This window comes from Poecile atricapillus, chromosome 19 (assembly GCF_030490865.1).
Source record: "Poecile atricapillus isolate bPoeAtr1 chromosome 19, bPoeAtr1.hap1, whole genome shotgun sequence".
In the NCBI taxonomy this organism is placed as follows: Eukaryota; Metazoa; Chordata; class Aves; order Passeriformes; family Paridae; genus Poecile; species Poecile atricapillus.
This window is the reverse complement of record NC_081267.1, coordinates 6,303,877-6,320,535: the sequence shown is the minus strand read 5'-3', so window position 1 is coordinate 6,320,535 and position 16,659 is coordinate 6,303,877. Positions and strand designations below refer to the sequence as shown.

General features: G+C 53.4%; 2 pseudogenes; one reads left to right on the top strand and one right to left on the bottom strand.

The window, feature by feature from the left end:
• Positions 1–1,770, top strand: part of LOC131586228 (zinc finger protein 345-like) — a 70,240-nt pseudogene extending 68,470 nt beyond the window's left edge.
• Positions 1–16,659, bottom strand: part of LOC131586333 (uncharacterized) — a 705,318-nt pseudogene that overhangs the window by 162,862 nt on the left and 525,797 nt on the right.

Here is a 16,659-nt window from a genome sequence, read left to right as displayed (position 1 = left end):
TTGTCTCCACCATGTGCCTACCAATATCCTTGTGCTGTGGAGCATTTGCTCTAAGCCACACCTTGGGTCACCCCGCTCCTGAGTGTCACAATCCCCTAACACAAGTGGAAGTTGTGAGAGGTTCGTTTGATCTCAGAGTGCAAAAAGGACACCAGGGGATTTCAGTTTAAATCACAACAGCACTAATGCATCTTTATTTTAGTGCCAGCAACAGGGGTTATGTGATAGATGAGAGAGAGAGAGAGAGATGGAGAGAGGGATAAAGAGGCAAAATGCAAAAAGAAAAAAGGGGGGGTTATAGCTACCAATGGACAAGGCAGGGTCGCCAGTGTCTTCTTCCATGGGGAGATCTCTCTTGAAGAAAGTAACTTGGAAAAGTCATTTTTACAGTCAGTTTCAAAGCAAGGGGCAGCTGGCCAAGAGGTGGGGAAATTCCTCGGCTATTGTGATGAGCCCCCTTGCTCTGGGAAGCAGGTGTAAGGTACAGAACAGGCCGCTCCTTACAAGTCCCTGCTCAGCAGCAGGAATGAAGGCAGTGTACCTTGACAGCACAACAAGCACACCTGCAAACCATCACCTGGAAAGCTTCCACCTCAACCAGGCCAGAACCCCTGCACAAAGTCCCTTGGGGTCTTCAGGGTCTCGGTCTCTGTTCTTGCAATGGTTGTGAGGCAGATGAGGGTAACTTCAGACTGTCTCTTACACCCTAGTAACCCCAAATGACTCAAATGACCCCAAATTACCACAAATAACCTCAAATTACTCTAAAGGACAACTCTGACCCCTCACCTGACCCCAAATGACCCTTCTGGCCCCACACCTGACCCCACAGGACACAGACATTTACCCCCTGCTGAGCCCAGTCCTATACAACCCCAAATCCTTCAAAAATCCCCAAAATTTGACCCTGGGAACTTCCTGGACGAGCAGGGTCAGTTCCAGCGCAACGAATCCTTTGTGCCCTTCTCGGCCAGTGGGCACCCCAAAAATCCCATAAATCCTTGGGGTGGGGCCCTAAATCCTTCTGGAATCCCAAAAATCCCCAAATTCCTTTGGGGTGGGGCCCTAAATTCTTTTGGAATCTCAAAATTCCTCGGGGTGGGGACCCCAGACCCATTTGGGACCCCCACCCCTGAAATCCCCAGACCATTTTTGGACCCCAATCCCAAAGCTCCCAGACCCTTCAGGGACCCCCCAGTCTGTTTTTGGGGTAGTCCAGACCCTTTTGGGACCCCAGACCCTTTTGGGATCCCGTAGCCCCCAGAGTCCCCAGACTTTTTAGAATCCCCCAGGCCCTTTTGGGATCCCCAACCCCTTAAACCCCCAGCCCCTTTTGGGACCCCTGACCCTTTTGGGACCCCAGCCCCTCTAGAGACCCCAGCCCTTTTGGGACCCCCGACCCTTTGGGGTGGGGCGGTGCTGACGCCCCCTCCCCACAGGGCAGTGGCTGTGCCTGGGGGAGGCGCTGGCGCGGGCAGAGCTGTTCCTGTTCCTGACCTCGCTGCTGCAGCGCCTGCGGCCGCGACCCCCGGCACCCCCCGAGGAGCTGCCCACGGCCCCCCTGGAGAGCGGCTTTGCCAACATCGTGCCCCGCTTCCAGCCCCTCCTGCTGCCCCAATGAGACCCCCCCAAATTCCAGACTGCTCCCCAAATTCAGGAACTGCCCCAGGATCGGGACCCTTCCCCATGGCTGGAAAATCTCCCCCGAGATCCTCCCCAGATTCCACTCCCAACATCCCCCCCCGCTTCCAGCTCAGGATGGTGCCCTGATGAGACCCCTCCCCAAATCCCACCCCTGAGATGCCTCCCCATCGCTGGAAAATCCCCCCAAATCCACTCCAAACCCTCCCCTAAAATCGGGAATCCCCCCTGAGACCCCTCCCCAAATTCAGGATGCCTCCCCAAAATGCCCCTTCTCAATGGGATCAGGACCCATCCCCATCAATGGAAATTCCCCCAAAACCCAAAAAATTCTCCCCAAATCCCCTTCCCACAATCAGAACACCCTCTGGGACCCCAGAATTTCCCCCCAAAACCACCAAATTCCTCCCCAAAAATCCCAAAATTCCTCACAAATCCCCCCAAAAAAACAGAAAACCCCCATACTCCCCCCAAAGTCCCAAATCATCCCAAGACTCAAAATCTCCTCACAAAGCTCCAAATTTCCCCCCAAAAATCCCAAATTTTTCCCCCAAAAATCCCAAATTTTTCCCCAAAACCCCCAAATTTCTCAAAACCCCCAAAATTCTCCCCACTCCACAGATTTTTGCCCAAAACCACCAAATCCTCCCAAAATCCCAAATCCCCCCCCCCAAGACCCTCAAATTACACCCCTATTTGCCAAAATTCCTCCCCCAAGACTACCAAATTCCTCCCCAAAAATACAGGGGGTGCTTCTAAACAACCAAATCCCCTCTCCCCAAAATTCCCCTCTGGACTCCAAATTCCCCCCCCAAAACCCCCAAATTTCCCCCCCCCAAACCCAGTTTTTTTTCCCCAAAACCCCGAATCCTCCCCCTAAAAAACCCAGAGTTCTCCCCAAAACCCCAAATTTCTCCCCCAAGCACCCAAATGTTACAAAAAAATCCTAAAATTCCTGCCCTAAAACCCCAAAATTCCTCCCAGGACCCCCCAAGTTTACCCCCAAAACCCCAAATTTCCCTCCAAACCCCCAAATTCCTCCCAAATTCCCCCCAAAAACTGGGAGAACCTCCCAAAAAAATACCAACCCCTCTTCAAACCCCCCCCCAAAATCACAACTCCCTCCCCAAGAATAAACAAAAAAGCTGAGAATGTATATTTTTTTATTTCACATTTTTCACACCTTGGGCAGGGGTGTAGGGGGGGAAATCCCAGAAATCTCAGAATTTTTCACATTCTTTTGGAGAGAGGGGGTCTTCCCAACTTTTCCAGCAGCCCCCAGGCAACAGCTCCTCAAAATTCCTGCCCCTCAGCCCCCCCAAATTAAGTGCACATAAATAAAAAAGAGGAAAAAAGAAAAAAAAAAAAAGGGAAAAAGGTAAAAAAGAAAAAGAACAGAAAAAAAAAAGACACCCTCACCCCAATTTGGGGGGAGGGGAATGAAGGTAAAATTGCGGGAGGGGTCGAACCCTCAGAAAAAAATTGAGGGACCGCTAAAAATATTGGGGGAACCACCACAAAAAAGCTCATTTTGAAAAATGCTAAAACCATTAAATAAATGGCAAAAAGGCAAAAAACCTGAAAAATTTGGGGAGGAACCCCCAAAAAATGTGTCAAAAATGGGGAATTCCCCCTTGAATCCAAGGGATTTGGGGAAATTTTTTTTCCCAAAAGCTGTGGGTTTTTGAGGGTGGCAGGGGAGGAGAGACCCCCTCCAAATTCCTGGGGGTGTCCTCGAGATCCAGCGAAGGCACCTGGTCCTGGAGGGGGACAGAAGGGCCATTTTAGAAAAATTAAGGGAATTTGGGGGGATTTGGGCAAAATTATGGGAATTTTGGGATTTTTTGAGGTCTGGGGTGGGGTCTTGATTTTGCGGGGTCTTGCGTTCTGGGGCCGCAGGATCATGTCCAGGGAGGCCACAGTTACCAGGAACAGGCATGGGACACCAACGAGATGGGATTCTGCTCAGGAAAACATTTATTCAGCTCAGGAACAAACTCAGATCCAGAGACAGCCCCAAACAGAGGCAGGGAGATGGGGTTTGAGAACCAGGGTGGAGTTCAAGCTCAGGGACCACTGGGAACACAGCAAGGGAGAAACCCCAGGGGCCCAAACCCAATCAGAAATCCCTGGGCCGCCTCCCCACGAGGGGTCCAGGGTGGAGTTTCTTCCTGGGCTCTCAGGGCCCAACCTCTGAGGCAGAGGGATGGAATTCCCTCTTGCCCACATCTCTCACTTTAACAATGTTCATTTGAAACTAAATCTTTGCCTCCCTGGGCAGGGGCACCTCACACAAAAACTCACTCAGTAATGGGCTCTCCATCCATTCATCATCCCCAAAGTTCGGCTGTCTCATTCCAGACCCCACCCCACCTCCCCAATCCCAAGGCCAACCCATCCCATCCCTGCTGAACATCAAGACCCCTTCCCAAGCCCTATTTCCCCCATTTCACACCTCCCAAACTCTATCACACCCATCCTGCCCCACCCAATTCTCATTTCACCCCTCCCCTGATTTGCATCCCACTTTACCCAGTCCCCTTCCAACCCCATTCCACCTGATGCCTTCAGAAGGCTGACCTAGAACAGAGGCTGGACAGAGTTAAAAATAAAGTTTATTAAAAGGCCTTAAAGGATACACCTTGGGCAGTACAAGAACCTGGCCAGGGCTACACCCAGGATGAACAAGAAATGGTCACAAAAATGGACAAGTGATCACAAGGTCTCACATTTTTAGAAGTTTAGGTTCATCTGCATATTTGGGTTCATTGTCCAGTTACAGCTTCAGATGATCAAGTCCCATTCTTCTTGTTTTCTCTCTTCAGTCCACCCTTGTTTATGCTTTTGGGCTTGAAACTTCTAACAACTGTCCTTGGTATCAAGCTAGAAAAGGAATTGTTTTGTCTACCTACTCTGTGAAGAGAGCTCACTAACACTTAATAGGAAGTTCAAAGCTACAAACCTAGGCAGTGCAGAATATGAAAGATGTGAAAGCTAAAACTTGAGGCATCACACCCTGAGGAGCTGTGGAATCCAGGAATTCTGGGTGGGAATGAGTACTTTCCAGTGGCATTGAGTGGTTTTGAGGATACAGATTGAACCCTCTCATCTCTTTGAGTGCCAAGAGATGGAGAAAACTACAACAGATACCCCCACAATCCCCAAGTCCTCCCAAGTATCTCCTTGAATCCCAGATTCCCTTAAAGCACTAGTGAAAAGTGAGGCTTTAGATGCCTTTGACGAATTTGTAGACTTTTACCCCAATTTTGTCTGTTTTAAAGGGATGAAGATTAATCAAAAGATAGAACCAAAATAAAATGACCACCAGCCCAGTGTGTTCCCAATGCAGATCACTGGGAACGTGGGTCATCAGGGCTCCGCGCAGGACCGCGTGGGTCCTCTGATGGGGGATGGAGCTGGAGCAGTGCACAAAGCTCTTCCTGCACTTGGGGCACTCACAGGGCTTCCCTTACCGGTGCCTCCGTTGGTGTCGGGTCAAGGTAGAGCTCTGGGTGAAGCTCTTCCCACACTGGGGACACTCGTAGGGCCTCTCCCCAGTGTGGATGCGCCGGTGCCTGATGAGGGTGGAGTTGTGCTTGAAGCCCTTCCTGCAGTCAGGGCAGCGGAAGGGCCTCTCATCCGTGTGAAACCGCTGGTGCTGGAGGAGATGGGAGCTGGTCTGAAACCTCTTCCCACACTTGGGACACTCATAGGGCCTCTCCCCTGTGTGAATCATCTGGTGGATGGTCAGTTTTGATCTCTGGTTGAAGGTCATCCCACATTCCCCACATTCATAGGGCCGTTGCCCAGTGTGAGTCCTCTGGTGGAAGATCAGGCTGGAGCTCCAGGTGAAGCTCTTCCCACATTCCCCACACTCGTAGGGCCTCTCCCCAGTGTGGATGCGCCGGTGGGTGATGAGGGTGGAGTTGTACTTGAAGCCCTCTCCACAGTCAGGGCAGCGGAAGGGTCTCTCATCCGTGTGAATCCGCTGGTGCACGAGGAGATGGGAGCTGATCCGAAACCTCTTCCCACACTCAGGACACTCGTAGGGCCTCTCCCCAGTGTGGATGCGCCGGTGGACGATGAGTTCAGAGCTGAAGCTGAAGCCCTTCCCACATTCCCCACACTCGTAGGGCCATTCCCCAGTGTGGATCATCTGGTGGCAGATCAGTTTGGTGCTCTGGCTGAAGCTCTTCCCACACTCCAAGCACTTGTAGGGCTTCTCCCCATCCTGAAGCTGCTCATGGACCACCAGCTCAGAGCCCCGGCTGGATCTCTGGCCGCCTTCCCGGCACAGGGTGGGTCTTTCCTCCTCAGAGCACCCTGGGATGGGTGAGGAACTGCTCCTCCTGTGGGATCTCTGAAGCTTTTCCTTCCTGTTGGATTCCTGCACTGTAGAGCCGCTCAAAACGGCCTCTTCCACGAGGTTCTGATGTGGGGATTTGTCCTCCCTGGTCTCCATCCTCAGCTCCTTGTCTGGGGGAGGAAGGACAAGGAGAGGATGGGATTTGCCTCCATGCCAGAGGGAAGGGGAAGGAGATCCCCCCAGTGCGTCCCCGGCAGGACGGCGTCGGCAGCGGGGTTGTCCTGCAGCCGGGGGCCAGGCTGGGCTGGGAGATGGAGCAGGAGAGAGGGGGAAAGGGGCACTGACTTCCTCCTCACCTGCCTGGGTGTCCTGGGGTATCTTCCTCTTCCTCACAGCCTTCCTCTCCATCTGGACAAGGTTTGGGAATGGGAAATCCTGGTTTGGGGAAAAATACAATTCATGAGCACATTGGATTAGGGGGTTCCTCCTGCCCACGTCCATCTCTAGAAATTCCAAGCTATCCATAAAAACCTCCCAAACACCAAGATTCAGCCGTGAAAATTCCTCCCAGGAGTTCCCCATCTCTGGTCTCTCCCCTTTGGTGTTCAGGGGTTCCCCCCTGTCCCAGCTGCTGGGGGTCACGCTTGTATTGGTGTTCCTCTGTCTACTCAATCCCTGTCCTCCCCAGGCTGCTGGGAGTGCCAGGAATCTGAAAAGTTCCCCTCATTTCCATCTCCCCACTTAGGAATGCTGGGACCCCCCAGTGTCGCCCCAAGGGGCATTTTCTGCTCAGCTTTGCAGTCCTTAATTCTTAAATATCCCCCCCAAAAAAATCCAACCCAGGGACCCCCCAGGAGATCTGGGCTGAGCTCCCCCTCTCGGGGCACCTGTGGGATGGGGGGTGATGATCCCACAGGTGGGGGACTGTGAATTCAGGGAGTTCTTGACCTCTTGGTTCCTTCTCCTTTCCCTGATCCTCCTTTGTCCCTCCTCTTCCTGTTGAAGTGCATTTAAAAAATTATGGTATGTCCCAGGGGAAGAACTCACCCTTGGTGTTGTATAAGGTCAGTCCCTACCTAACCTCCCTTTTCTTTTCCCTATCCCATTGGCTGTAACCCCCCTGTATCCCCTGGCCACCCCCTCCCCCAAGTTTAAGAGAGCACCCGAGGAATCTCAGCCTCTTTCTTGTCCCAGGCGATCCACATACAATAAACCCAGGACCACGTCTCGTAAGTCTGAGCCTTCTTTGTCTAAAATACCTTAGGTCCATGTTGGATATATTTTGAGACCCCTTCCCGCCCGTGTTCTGAGAAGGGCCGACACATCCCCATGGGGGACAAGAATGAAGGGGTTTGTGGAGTATTTACAACATCTTCCTCCCTCTCCTCCCCTTCCATCCTTCCTCCTTCTCCTCCCTAACGCCAGCGCCTTCTCCTACTTCCATCCCTTCTCACTCTCCTTCTTCATCCCTCCTCTTCCATCCCTCCTCCTCCTCCCCCAGGAGCAGTGACACCCTCGGTGCCCCGTTCCCGAACCCCTCACAGCCCACGGCAGGAGCGGGGATGGAGCCGGGACAGGTCGGGATGGGCAGCGCGGGGCTCTCCGCTGCTCCCACCCGCTGGGGACGGGGGGAACCCGGCCCGGGGAAAAGGAGAGGGAAACTGGGAAAATTGGGGGCTGCAGATCCAACCTGGGGCTGGCTGGGGACCCTGGCTGGGGACTGCCAGCCCTTGGGGCTCCTCTGGGGAGATGCGGGAGGGGGAAACACAGAGAGGGCTGGGGGATCCCAGGAGTGGCAGCACTGGCAGGGACTGGTTTGTACTGGGATCATCCTGGCAGTGGCTGAGATTCTACTGAGGGTGTACTGACATCATACTGGGATCATACTGGGATCATACTGGGAGCAGCTGGGCCCATGCCAGGAGAGATTGCAATCACACTGAGGGAGACTGGAATCATACTGGGATCAGACTGGGATGATACTGGCAGTGAGTAGGAGCCTCCAGGGGGCAACTGAGACCAGGTTGCGGGCAAATGTGATATACTGGGAGTGAATGGGATCATGCTGACGCTGACGGGAGTGGCTGAGAGCAAATGGGATCATGCTGGAAGGAATTGGGAAGGACTGGGAATATGCCCTGCGCTCCCCAGAACCCCGGCATCACCCCCCCTAGGTCCCATGTGTCCCCCAGACCCTCCAGGATCCCCGAGTGCCCCCTCAGCGCCCGTTCGGGACTCCCCAAAGCGTCTCTGGACCCCCGAATGCTCCCAACCCCACAGATTCCCCTTCCAGCCACTCCTGGGAATTCATCTCCCATCATCCCACAACACAGTTCCGCGCCCAAACCTCCTGCCGTACCCCGCGCCCTAAAGAGCCCGGTTACAGCTCCCCAGGTTCCCCCCAAGTGCTCCCGAGCCGTATACATTCGCCCCAGGACCTGCAGCACGGCTCGGACGCAAAAGTTTTCTCCAAGCGCTTCCCCACACCGCCGAACGCGCCTTCCGAGCCACTTCCGGGACTACAGCTCCCATCATGCTCCGCGGCGCCCATAGAGCGCTATTCCAGCCGGGACTGCATCTCCCGTCATGCCCCGCGCCTCACCGGAACCCATTGGAGCTGCGCCTTCAACTCCCGTGATGCTCCGCGGCTCCATTAAACCGTATTATACCGGCGCCTACAACTCCCATCACCCCTCGCGGCCCATAGATTCCCTGTTACAGCTCCCCAAGTGCCCGCCCGGACCCCGAAGGGCCCCCAGATTCCCCTCCCTGACCTCCAAGTGCCCCCCTGGACCCCCAAGTGCTTCCCCGGCTCCCGAATTGTCCCACAGAATCCCTAAGTGCCCCTCCAAGTGCCCACCCGGCTCCCCAAGTGTCCTCCAGACCCCCAAATTCTCTCTAAATTCCCTCCCCAGACCCAAAACTGCCCCAGATGTTCCCCAGAAAAGTCCCCGTGGACCCCAAAGTGGTCCCTTTTACCCTGTCTGAGAAAATTATTAAAAAAGATGATCAAAGGACTAAAAATAGGAGTAATTAGCATAAAGAGGGAGAAATTTTGATCAATTAATTAATGAAGGGAATTGTGTTATTTTGAACCAAGGACCAATAATGGTTTTAGTTGCTAAAAATGGATCAATTCTTTCATATAAATATAAAAGTTAGGTTATAAAAATACAGAACAATATTATTATAAAAATCAAATATTTATTTTTATAAATTAATTAGATTTTAATGATAAAGAAAAATCATAAAGATAAATGTTTTCAATGTTTTGGGATGTCAGTCCCAGGTGGGCAATGTCAGACATGCTGAGGCTCGGGGTGAGGAGCAGGTTGTCCAAACAGGGGCAGCCCACAAGGGGCTCATTCTTCTCTGTGACCAGACCTCCTCAGGAGACATTCAGCATCAAGATCACTTGGGGAATGCTTCTGTCACCTCTTCTCTCAACTAGAAAATAAAAAATATACAGCCTTGATTTAAATGAAAAAAAAAAGTGGTGGATTTTCAAATCTTCCTCTTTAACAGAACTCCAAACTGACTCCAAGCAGCTGCACAAGCCTTGGACTTGAAGACAATGGAAGGAAGAGAAAGAGCCCCCGAGGCTTTCTGTATTTTAATGAACCCCAGGCTGGATGTGGGGCTGAGTCCAGGACCCTCAGGCATTGAGAGAAGGTTGAAGAAGCTGCTCAAGGAGTCAGAAGCAAAACTCCAAGTCCCTTGGAGCATCCCTGGGCCCCACTGACTGCCGGCTCCTGGCACACTCAGCCATGGCATGGTCCAGTCTCACGCTGGGACACCTCCTGCACCAAAATTCTACCCTGGCAGGGACTTTTCTTTCTCCTCCCCTCCAGGCTGAACCTGCCAAGCTGCACTTTGGGGAGGTTTCCTTCTCTTGCCACTGCCCAGGAAAGCTGTGTCTCCTGCTGCTCACAAACAGATAAGGGCTGCTGGGGGATGTGGGGGTTGGAGGCTGCCTGGGGTACAGTGACCATGAAATCATCGAGTTTTGAAATATTCTGTGAAAGAAGGAGCGGCATCAACCAAACTCCTACACTGGACTTAGGAAGGGCAGACTTCAGCTGATTAAGGATACAGATTTGGGGAGTACCAAATCAGATACTGAGTTTTTTAAGGGCAACAGCCTTTTAAATCAAAGCATTCTGGGAAGGATGGACACACTTCAAGAAAGAAATCTTGAAGGAGCAGGAGCAGCCTGAACTTCTCTGATGAAAAATGAGCTAGTGAGGAAAATGATTGGCCTGAGTGGGCAGGGAGCTTTTGGAGGAACTCAAGGAAAATATGAGGATGAATCACCTTTGGACAGAGGGGCAGGGAAATCAGGAAATGTTTAAGGATGTCATTAGGTCATGCAGAAAGAAAAGCAGAGAGGTGAAAGCTCAATTAGAACTTAACCTGGATCCCTCTATGAAGGATAATAAAAATGTTTTTAGAAATGCATTAATGGCGAAAGGAAGGCTATGGACAACCTCCATTCCTTAGGGGAGATATGGTTACCAAAGATGAGGAAAAGGCTGAGGTACTCAACACGTTCTTTGCCTCAATATTTAATAAAACATAAACATAAAATTTTAAATATTTAATAAACATTAAATAAATAAAACCACCTTTTCAACATTAAGACAGGTTTTCCTCAGGACAAGTGTTCTCCTGAGCTGGTAGATGGGGACAGGGAGCAGAAGAGCCCCCTGTAATCCAGGAGGAAGCAGTCAGAGACCTGCTGAGCCACTCAGATGCTCACAGGTGGATGGGATCAGATGGGATCCATGCTAGGGGGATGAGGGAGCTGGTGGATGAGCTCCCCAAGCTGCTCTCCATCATTTCTCCTCATCAGTCCTGGCTCACTGGGGAGGTCCCAGAGGACTGGAGGTGCCAGTGTGAGCCCATCCCCAAGAAGGGCTGGCAGGAGGCTCTGGGGAACTGCAGGCCTGTCAGCCTGAGCTCGGTGCCTGGTGAGGTTTTGGAACAGATCCCCTTGAGTGCCATCACACGGCACCTCCAGGATGGCCCAGGGCTCAGACCCAGCCAGCGCGGCTTTAGGAGGGGCAGGTCCTGCCTGACCAACCTGATCTCCTTTTATAACCAGCTGACCGGCCTGGTGGGTGCGGGAAAGGCTCTGGATGTGTCGAGCTGGACTTCAGCAAGGCCTTGGACACGGAGAGCCACAGCATTCCCTGGAAAAGCTGCAGCCCACGGCTTGGACAGGAGCACTCTTTGCTGGCTGCAGAACTGGCTGGAGGCCGGGCCCAGAGAGTGGTGGGGATGGTGCTGCATCCAGCTGGTGTCCAGTCCCTGGTGGTGTCCCCAGGGATCTGTGCTGGGCCCAGTCCTGGTTAATATCTTCACTGAGGGTCTGGCTGAGGGGGTCGAGTCCAGCACTCACAAATTGCAGATGACACCAAGCTGGCTGTGAGTGGGGATCTGCTGGAGGGCAGGACAAGGAGACACAGCCTTAAGCTGCACCAGGGCAGGTTTAGGCTGGACAATAGGAAGGAGTTCTTCCCAGAAAGGCTGATTGGGAATTGGAATGGGCTGGCCAGGGGGGAGGTGACAGAGTCACTATCCCTCTCCAGTGGTCTGGGTGAGTGACATCAATCTCTGTGCTTAATAACAGATTTTGCTTTAAAACAATTGCTTCAGAATTGCTTCCTGTTTCAGCCTGAATGTCTGTGGTGGTTTTGTATTAGTTGATATTTGGTGAGGAGTGAAGAAGCCACCCATGCAAATGATTTTTCTAGGAGGGGGCTTCTAAGAGCTTCCTCTGTGCTTAGCAAAACCAATAGCTGGCTGGCTCTGAGAATTGACAACCTATGAAACCATTTAGAAGCTGGATCCTCCTGTGTGAAATCCCCATTTTAAAGACAGGCAAGGCCAGGAAAGCTCTCTGTTGTTTCCAGCTGTGAAGAGTTAACTGGGTGCTGGTCAGGCCGGCCCTGCTCCAGCCTGGCCTGCACCGAGCCGGGCTCCGCCAGGCCCCGGGAGCGGCTCTGGGCTGGGCCAGGCCCCTTCACCACGGCCCGCGCGGCCCCAGCGGCTGCCGGGCACAGGGAGGGGAAGCCATCGGCCCGCAGCTGGAATTGAAGGGAGCAGGGGCCTGGGACCAGCCATGAGGGCAGAACAGCCACGACTGTTCTGGCTGGGCTCCCTGAGATCTTGGCACAGCCCCAGCACGGTCTGAAATCCATCACTGTGACTGCTTCGGCCACTGCCCAGCAGAAACTGTCATGAGCATCTGCAGGTGTGGGTGAGATATTAACTCTTTCTGTGCACAGATGAGACCTGCAGACCTCGATCCTCCCCTTGGGTGAGAGAAAAGGACAGAGTGGGAGACTAATGCCACAAGTATGGTAGGCTACACCTGTCTTCATATGTCATTGAATTAGAGAAAAACTCTCTTCAGGGAAAATTATGCAACACTTTGCCTCACAATCCATCAACCTTAATTAAAGTGAGAGGTAGGTCTTAATTACAATCCAATTAGAGCAAATCAACATTGTGTGAATGGCAAGAAGAATTTGCTTGTCAACAGATGAATATGTCCCACTCAAGAATGAACAAAATCTGCCTTTACTTGGAAGAAAGTAGACATGGAGCAATGCAGTATTTGGGTTTTCTCCAGTGATAAATGGGGCAAGAAGCTGTAACAACTCACCTGTTTTACAGAACACAAGTACTGATACAGCCAATAGTGCACCACCACTGAAGGGATCTTCAGAACATTCCTTTATTTCTTGACAAGGAATGGGCAGCAAAATGCTGGCATTTATCTGAACTGGAAGCCATGTTCCACTCCTGTTTCTCCTTGAGCACACTGTTCTTTGCAGACTTCACTGTGCAGCCCATCAATCCTCTCTTGGCCAACAGCTAAATGGCACAACTACCAAAACACAGGTGCCAGCATCATCACCCCAGCATTATTCCAGCACTGCTTTGCTGGTGCACAGGAGCACAGAATGGCTTGGCTTGGAAGGGACATTTAAAGGCCATCTAGTGCAGTGACCTGCAGAGAGCAGGGACAACTTTAGATCAGGTTGCTCAGAGCATGAGCTTGAATGTCAGCAGGGATGGATGCCCACCTCTCTGGGCAACCTGTGCCAGGGTTTCAAAACCCACAGTATAAAAAAGATCTTTCATATGTCTAGTCTGTATCTACCATCTTTTAGATTGAGAACATTCCCCCTCAGTCTTCTCACAACAGGCCTTACTAAAAATTCTGTCTTGTCTTTTTTACAAGCCCCCTTAAAGTACTGAAAGGGAGCAATCAGGTCTCTGTGGAGCCTTCTCTCTTCCAGGCTGAACACCCCCAGCTATCCCAGCCTGTCTCCAAAGCAGAGGGGCTCCAGCCCTCAGAGCATTTTGTCCCTCCTCTGGACCAGCTCCAACAGGACCATGTCCTTCCTGTGCTGGGCACCCAGAGGTGGATGCAGTACTCCAGGTGGGCTCACACCAGAGCAGAGGGGTGGTGGAATCACCTCCTTCAAGCTGCTGGGCACCCTCCTTTGGAGGCACATGGCTGGCTCATGTCCAGCCTCTCACCTTGCAGCAGCCACAAGTCCTTCTCAGCAGGGCTGCTCTCCATCCCTTCATCCCCCAGCCTGTGAGATCAGCTGGGCTGGGACCCTGTCATAGGCCTTGGACAGAGCTGCAGGGCAGGATGAGCTCCCTAGTGAAGAAGGCAGATCCCACTCCCCACACAATTCCACCCTGGCCATGAGGTCACAGCAGCCTGTGGGGTGACAGCAGGCTGAGGTGACAGCAGGCTCTGAGGTCACAGAGGTCCCAGAGCCCCGTGGTTGCACAGCACCACAAGGACCGAGCAGTCAGTCCTTGACCACGACTGTTGCGGCAGCAGCAGTGGCGGCAGCAGCGGTGCTGACATTGGGACAGCGGTGTCAGGACAGTGGTGGCAGCAAGAGCTGCAGGACTGGCAGTGGGCAAGGCACCATGGCCTTTGCTCTGCGCCTCCTCCTCCTGCTCCTCCTGGCAGTGGCCCTGCCTGACAGGGCTGCCCAGGCTGCTGCATGGCGAGCAGGGCGAGCAGGTGAGCTGGTGGCCTCAGTCCCCTTTCCAGGGACAGTGCTCCCTTCTCCCTGGGAAGGGTTGGGGATGGTTTTCCCCAGGACTGAAGGGAGGGTTTCCTCTGTGGGAGGGAGAGAGGCCTCAGGGGCCCTGGGCTGGTCCTGCTGCCCCTCCAGAGATGTTGCACGGGGCCTGCAAAGAGGGTGGAGAGTGAACCAGAGCCAGCCCAGACCTCCCCAGGCCCCTCTGCAGCTTTGGCCATGTCCATTGACATCTGGCTCCCACAGCCTTACCCAATCACCTTGCAGTGCCCAGTTCCCTAAGGCAGAAGGGGGTCCCAGCACACCATGGAATGGTTCTTATCTGTGCTCCCTTCCAGATGAGGGTGGTAGGAAGGCTTCTCAGGCAGCTTGGCTTCATGATGATTTTCTGCCTCTGGAGCCCCATGCAGGTATGTTCTCACTGTCCCAACAAGGAATAATCATTGACAACCTGGCAGGAACCAGGTGACAGAAGCTTCTGTGGCTGTTGAGTTACAGGTGTGTCTGCAGCGAGGATGTTTCAAGCTCCTTTGCTGGTTGCTGCACACAAGCCCAGCTCCCATCACAGGGGTGAGTGGTGTGTCCCTGCTGATCCCACAGGCTGAGCCCTGGTTCTGCGGGATCCATTCATCTGAAATGGAAATACTTTCTGTTAAGGTTCCCCTAGAGGGAGGAACAAACCTACAGAAGACAAGATGCTGAGTGAACTGGAGAGACGCCATGGTGGGTCCATGTCCCTCAGCCTTCTCCTGACACTCAGCAGCCGGGGGCTTTCTCTGCACATCTGGACACGCCGTGCCCAGCATGGCAGGAAGGGATCCATGTCAGCCTCACTGCCCCACTGCTGCTTTCATGCCCTGCAGGGCTGTTTCCCAGCCTGGCCTGGCTGCAGCTTCTCCCCAGCCTCTGCAGGAAGGCATTTGGCATCAGCTGACAGGGAGCCCAAACTGCAGCACAGGCCATGCACACCCTGAGATCCCCTGCAATTTCCCAGTCTTGGGGTAGATGTGGAATGGCAGCTCTTTGGAGGAGGGAGGGCCCTGGCCTGGCTCCAAAGTTTTGATGGCTTCCTGAACCTTATCCATGACTTTGACAAGTATTGCCTCTTGAACATGCCACCTTCCTGTTGGGGAACAGCCCCACCTGATCCAGCTGTGGCTCTTCCTTTCTCCAGAGATGAACCCAAAGGCTGTGCTGAAGGCAGCGTTTCCCGGAGGAAGCAGTGGCTCATGGGCAGCCTCTGCTGCAGGAAGGGAGGCCATGCCAGGCACAGTCACAGTCCCAGGAGGTAATTGCTGTGCCTCTGGGCCTGAGCCCTGCTGAGGCTTGAGCTGCCATCTCTGCTGCTTGGCAGTGTGAGCACAGTGCAGAGGAATTATCCTGAGCAGGCTCAGGGCACTTGGCTACTGAGCAGTCCTGCTGGGATCCCTCCATGGGAGACACGTCCCAAAACCTGGCAGCTGCTGCAAGGGGTGCCCATGGTGGGGAAAGGGCTGAGGGGGAGGGTAAAGCTCCAGTGTGCCCTGACAGGGCCTGGCTCTGTCCCCTTGGGCTGGGGGAGCTCTCCCAGCTGAAGGAGAGAGGGCAGGAGAGAGGGCAGGAGGGAGGTTTCGTTACCTGTGGCACTGAATGCTGCGGTTTGGCCCAAGGCCTTGGGGTTTCCTCTGTGGGAGGGAGAGCCCATGGGCCCTGGGCTGGTCCCACTGCCCCACCAGGGATGTTGCACAGGGGCTGCAAAGAGGGTGTTGAGAGTGACCAAAGCCAGCCCAGAGCTCCCCAAGCCCCTCTGCAGCTTTGGCCATGTCCATTGACATCTGTCTCCCAAGGCCTTACCCAAACCCTTTGCAGTGTCCAGTTCCCTAAAGCAGAAGGGGATCCCAGCACAACATGGAATGGTTCTGATCTGTGCTCCTTTCTAGACAAGCGTGGTAGGAAGATTTCTCCAGCAGCTTGGCTTCATGATGATTTTCTGCCTCTGGAGCCCCATGCAGGTATGTTCTCACTGTCCCAACAAGGAATAATCATTGACAACCTGGCAGGAACCATGTGACAGAAGCTTCTGTTGCTGTTGAGTTACAGGTGTGTCTGCAGCAAGGACATTTCAAGCTCCTTTGCTGGTTGCTGCACACAAGCCCAGCTCCCATCACAGGGGTGAGTTGTGTGTCCCTGCTGATCCCACAGGCTGAGCCCTGGTTCTGTGGGATCCATTCATCTGCAATGGAAATACTTTCTGTTAAGATTCTCCTAGAGGGAGGAACAAACCTACAGAAGACAAGATGCTGAGTGAACTGGAGAGACGCCATGGTGGGTCCATGTCCCTCAGCCTTCTCCTGAGACTCAGCAGCCAGGGGATTTCTCTGCACATCTGGACACACCATGCCCAGCACAGCAGGAAGGGATCCATATCAGCCTCACTGCCCCACTGCTGCTTTCATGCCCTGCAGGGCTGTTTTCCAGCCTGGCCTGGCTGCAGCTTCTCCCCAGCCTCTGCAGGAAGGCATTTGGCATCAGCTGACAGGGGGCCCAAACTGCAGCACAGGCCATGCACACCCTGAGATCCCTTGCAATTTTTCAGTCTCAGGGTCGATCTGGTGTAGGGGCTTTTTGAAGGAGGGAGGGCCCTGGCCAGCCCAA